General features: G+C 41.3%; 2 protein-coding genes across 5 annotated transcripts in view; one reads left to right on the top strand and one right to left on the bottom strand.

Moving 5' to 3' along the window:
* LOC128880270 (octopamine receptor beta-2R-like) overlaps positions 1-6,000 on the bottom strand; it is a 151,661-nt gene that overhangs the window by 61,108 nt on the left and 84,553 nt on the right. The window lies entirely within an intron of this gene.
* LOC128880269 (facilitated trehalose transporter Tret1-like) overlaps positions 1-6,000 on the top strand; it is a 40,032-nt gene that overhangs the window by 20,746 nt on the left and 13,286 nt on the right. Inside the window, exon 1 of one of the 2 annotated variants that reach the window (XM_054130160.1) lies at positions 113-985. The exons of the other annotated variant lie outside the window; for it this stretch is intronic. The gene's annotated coding sequence lies outside the window, so the exon portion shown is untranslated. Of the gene's footprint in view, positions 1-112; positions 986-6,000 lie in introns of those variants that run through there. 2 annotated transcript variants of the gene reach the window in all.

The raw sequence follows: 6,000 nt of genomic DNA, 5'->3' as shown, positions 1-6,000 counted from the left end.
AGTATACATGTATACAAATCTACTCAGACAGTATCTCCGTATAAATAGTATATTGACTGCATGCAATAGTGCCCTACTCCTCGCCAAAGCAAATACATCAAACCCTCTCAGACAGTATTTTCACATAGACAGTATACATGTATACATTACCAGTATTCAATATAAAAAAATTTTGATTTTGCGCCACCTCCGAACAGGTTGCATTGTATTTACTAAGCTGTGTTTAATAATTTAACCAAATTCATCAAAATCTGTTAAGTACCAATGCAATTTAAATAGAAATTATTTCATACTTTTCGCTGCATGTTGTCATACTTCCAAGCAATTATATCTAGACCTGTTGAGTACTCATATAAATCAACTAGAAATTATTTCATCCGTTTATCCTACACGACCAACCTACCTCTAAGCACCGATTCTACCTAGGATTCGTGTTCATGTTTGACTCCTTATTCGTGGTTATAGAAGGTTACTAGAACTAAGTATGCCGAAACTTTCACCTTCTTTCTGGAAGTCGAGGTATATCGGCAACGTCAATCAGAAGACAGCGACGTGTTCATTGTTCGCCTCGTCTCTCCCCCCGTTTATGCACCGAGCGGTGCAACTATCAAGGCCCGATAACGCGACAAACGTGCAACATTCTGGAAGTTGGCAATCGGCCGCAGCATCGTGCCAAAAACGAACCACCGATGCGTTCGAGTTTCACGGCGATATATCGACCCGGTGGACTCGTACCAGTTCGGTGGTCAGTGTTCTTTGGATACACCGCGGATTTCGACGATTTAAGGAGCGCTTGAGTTATGGGTGCAACATCGTGGCTCGTTTGTCCCCGCGTTTTATTCGAGAACTCCCTGCCTCGAGAATTCGACTCGGAAAATAACCACGGGGGAAGCGTGGAAATTATTTGGCGGCTGTAGGAATATTTATAGGTATATTTAGTTAGGATTTTCGGAACAATAAGGAAAAAAGGTGAAGGATCGACGAGGTAAAGTATACCGTCGATAAGACACAGAAATGTAAAACATTCCATCAATAAGACGAACATTTCTGCTGATAATATACAGGGTGTCGCGCCTAACTCTTGAATCGTAAATGAGCCCATAATTATTAAACTAATCCGATGTGGCGTGAAATAACTCTTGAACTCATTTTTTTTTTTTTTAATTCTTCACTTGGACCATTTTCATAATTATGGGATCAAATATCTCGCGTGATTTTGTGATAAATTGTGTTTTTTCTTTTTTTAAATTTAATTGAATTGAATTTAGAGCCCTGGATGTGGTAAACAAAATAGTTGCGGCGCGCGACGTTAACGACACGATAAAAGTTCCTAATAAAGATTCAGTTCAAATTTCGATCGAGGTCGGCCATCGAAGGGGAGAAAAGTTGTCGGAGCAGTCGTGGAAATCGTCGGGGGCGGGGAACGTCCTATCGACGTTCGTCGCGCGAGAATGCAATTATGCGAAACTTAATTGCAGTCTGCAGATACGCGATCCATTCGCCAGTGTTGACACATACCCGCGGCTCACTCCCGCCGCGTCTAATGATTCGCCGCGATTGTTCACGAGCACGCTGATAAGTGTCTCGTTTCCCTCCCGATTCCAAAATTCAATTTCGCAGGCGCTGAGAATCGTTCCATACGGAATTTTGATCGCTCGCTAGATGGGAATGGAAGGGTTAACGTCGGAAGTATACGCGCGTGGCTGGATACCTTTTTTTAGCAACTGTATTTCGAATGCAGGAGTTCCATCGAATTTTCCTGTTCTCGCGGAAACGAACCCCGCGGTGTATCTGAATCATCGATCATATCAGATTTTTTTTTTTTTTTGTTTACGCGCGCGATAGACCAACGATTTAGACGAACGTTTCACGCGCAAACGATAAATTGTCGTTTGCCATTCGAGAAGCGGTACAAATGAAATATGAATATTTACGAGCCTGAGGGATTCGTGGAACTTTTTGCATCGCGAGACTTCTGCGGCCGTGACTCGGCGGTAATCGAGGCCTCGTTGACATCGTAACGTGTCAGCGCGGCTGAAATTATACGGCCAGACTCGAGTGCGTCTCGATTTTCACGAGTCGCCGGAATTGTTTAGTCCAACAACGCCTTCAAATAGCAGGAATTTATCGATGGTAGGATTAGGGAACAATGGAAGGTAACTGTACTCATTTGTCGAGGGATTACTATGTACACAGTCTGTCCTATGAGTATTCTTACTCCCCATGTCTATTGAAGACATCTATCTTGAGGGGCTTGAAATATCAAAAAGTGGAAAAAATCACGTTGCAATCAGTATTAAATTTAGAGCACTGGAAGTAGTTAAGGTTCCAGGGCTCCAAATTCAATACTGATTGCACAGAACTGTTCAGAATCGATTAAATTTTAATTTAAAAAAAAAAAAAAGAAGAAGATGTGGAGATTTTTTTTGTATTCTTTAACTTCCCAAGCCCCTAAATTATATGATACGTTTAATGTTTCCAAATAAATGTATTCATTATGAACAAATACACGTATAAAGTTTAGTCATGTACCTATTCGCAATGCAACAATTGTTTGGAAACATGAAACCTATCGTTTAATTCATACAGTTTTTTTGAGTAAAGATAGAGGGCACGGGTACTTGTGGGACTGACTGTATTCGCAGACGAAACAGGTTGAGAACCGTTAGAATGGTGCAGTCATCGTGCGAAAGTAGTTCCCGGATCGAACAACTAATTACAATTCTCATTCCCCATTATGCATAATCGCGCGTCACGTCTGCAGGCAGAAAACATCGCGGTTCCCGGACCGTTGACAGGATAATTGCGTTCTCGCAAGAAAACGCGAAGGAAAAACGTTAATTCTGCACGTGTCACTGTTGCGACCGGAAATTATTGGCACCTCTTCGTGTAATTATGGCGTCAATCTTTTCCTCTCACCATTGGTATCGACAGTCGCGAACGAAGTTGAATTCCAGCCATCTGATCGCGATTAGTTTTTACACAGCGTGTCGTAATCAATACAAATATTACGTAACGGCGTATACGGTATGTTCATCCACGCTTATTCTTTCGGTAGATGATTTTATACGTTACAAGGAGCGTTTATCGATGGTTCTAAATTGTTTTTCGGACGCCAAATATAATTCGAGTCGTAGAGGTCTGTCGGTCTCGAAAACATCGTTGAACCGTATTTATTTGATTTTATCCAGCGCCCTCCCCCTCGGTTATTTTGAATCCTCGAGCACAATTTTCCCGTCGCTTCGAAGACGCTTTCCTCGATGACGTAAATTTCTTCGCGAGAGCAGCTGCTTCCTAACGCGCGTCGGACGTTCGCGCACTTTAATGCCGCTACCCTCCTCCTAAATTTTCACTTGGAATGTAAATATGCAAGCGCGGAGAGGGTAAGAACGTCCGTTCGCGTTCGTGCACTCGGATAAAAGGAGGTCGCCGCGATCGGAAATTGAAGAAGAAGCCTGGGAGCAGAGGACAGCTTTGAATCGAGGATTTTACTTTCCATCGGACGTCGTCGTTTCGATTCCACGCGAGACTCATTCCCTTCGTCCTGATTATTAGACTATGAATGTTTATGGAAATGCATGTTTTGTATGCAAATATTCACGGAAGCGGAATGCGTGCAGAATTCGTGGATACGTGTAACACACACGTGGAGTCCATGGAAGTACAGGCATTGCCGTTATTGTCGTTGTCATTGGATTTACCAAGAGACCGTTATAAAGGGTGTCCCACTAGTTCTTAAATCGTAAATACATATCTCGTGTGCGTTTTGTGATGAGAAAAAATGTCAATGGAAAACCAGCGCTCTAAATTCAATACTGATTGCACAGAGGTGTTCAAAATCGATTAAATTTTAGTTTAAAAAAAGACGAGTCCCCACAAGTATGAGCCTAGTGCTGTCATTTACGCCGTGAGTGTAAATACAGTAATGTCTCGATAAGCGCACAAGCTCGGGACTGATCTTGTGCGACTAACGTGGACATCGTATATTCTCACGTTCAGTGAAGTATCTAATACGACCATAAAATTGGCACCCTTAATCGCTCCAAAGAAATATAAAATTATAAATGAAAATTGGAAATTCTTAGCATGCAACATAGCGAAACTTTGGTTAAAAATCTATCAAAATCTAGTTAGAATACGAAAGGTTCAGGTGCATCCTTCTCATCTGTTACACGAAATTATAAAAAAAAAAAAAAAACAATCTTAGACTCAAGTACTGCGGCTAATTGGCTACCAGAATGTAATAATAGATTCGTGAAAATGTAGCTTTTAATTCAGTAATTAATAATTCAGGGGTTTGACTGTTTTTCAACCACTGCGGGCCGCGCTATGGGCGTCATATCTCTATTAGCCTTACCAATAATGTTATCGATCAGAAGCGTGGGCGATGATAACGTGTCCCATCGTGGATCGTATGAAAAATTCATTTTCCATTCTGTGCCAGCTTTCGACGACACGGGGGATTAATGGACGTTATAAAATAGAAGAGCCTTCGCCGTTTTGTAATCTACGTGAGCGTAATAACCGGCTTTGATCAACAGTAGTGACAACTACGAAAGGTTCAACGAGCAGACCGCGTCGCTATTAGATTATACCTCGGAGGATTTAATGAATTTTTATGAATATCCCTTCGTTCTGCAACGTCTCTCCTTTGTGGAATTGCCTTCGCAACGGACGTTTGGAGAAGCGATCGAATCGGTGGTCTACTCGAACGAACTGAGAATAGCGTAAAGCGAAGAAACAAAGAATTATTATTAACAAAGAAGCTATTTTTTTTAGAAATCTACAGTGTGAAATTTCACAAAAAATGTATCAGAGAATATACAATCATGTAAACACTGCGATCGAATTCCTAGACCCCTCAAAAGGTATACCGCCAGTGGTGGGGCTGATTTCTGTGCACTTATCGTAGAGAAATTTTTGTGCACTTATCGTAGAGAAATTTGTGCGTTTAACGAGACATTACCGTACTCTGCTGTGTAATCAGAATAGCAAATAAAAGTCTAGTCTATATCTTGTCACCAAACAACACGTGTTCCATTCTAGATTACGGGCCCGGCACGCTTCCACTGTCCACAATTTAATATACCACAATATACTGCAGATGGGAGCTCGATGTTAAAAGGATTTGTTGATGCAGATCGGGGTGCAAATATTATCGATAGAACGTCACACACTGGATTCTCTTTTATCTTATCTAGTTGTGTAATTTTTTTGGAAACAAAAAAAAGAACAGAAAACTGTAGCTTTGTCTAACAGCGAAGCGGAATACATCGCGAGCACCTAAGCCTGTAAAGAAGCTATTTCTTTGAGAAATCTACAGTGTGAGATTGCACAAAAAATGTACACTATCGAGCTTTTCAATGATAATCAGAGTGCGCAAAAATTAACTCTTCGATAATACTGATTTTTTCAGTATTATCGACGTTCATAAAGGACATCCGTCAGCTGATGTTGCACGAGAAGCGATTCGCCACTGTAAGGGCGCTGTTTGCGAGGGACAGCTGTCATCGCCGCGTACTCGTCGGGGAACCTACACACTGGATAAACCGCGAAACGAGCATCCCGCGTTACGTCCGTTTATTACACTGTTCCAATTACATTTTCCCCCGTTTCAGGGACAGCCATATAGTCGATGGTTGTCGATCTGCTCGTGATCCGTCATTAATAGCGTAGCAAAATATCGTATAACACACGTATATACGTTATCGTTATATCACCACAATTCATATATACATATCACTTACTTGTGCACCTTTCGTATATACAGTCAATCCCATAAGTTTTCGTACCTTTTAGGTTCAGTGATGTTTCCAAATAAATTCTTTATTATATTTATTAAACAGTGTGTCATCTGTCACAAAGCTGCAACTCCAAAGTTATCGGTCGGATGCAAAATTGTTAACACGGAAATTTGCTTATTTCGAGGCAATACTGTACACGCTGGCCCCACTGCAGGGGTCACTTTTGTCAAGTTTACGTTAACAGAAATGTGAAACC

Source organism: Hylaeus volcanicus, chromosome 7, assembly GCF_026283585.1.
Source record: "Hylaeus volcanicus isolate JK05 chromosome 7, UHH_iyHylVolc1.0_haploid, whole genome shotgun sequence".
Lineage (NCBI taxonomy): Eukaryota > Metazoa > Arthropoda > Insecta > Hymenoptera > Colletidae > Hylaeus > Hylaeus volcanicus.
The sequence above is the reverse complement of the archived record's forward strand: the minus strand, read 5'-3'. Positions and strand labels throughout refer to the sequence as shown.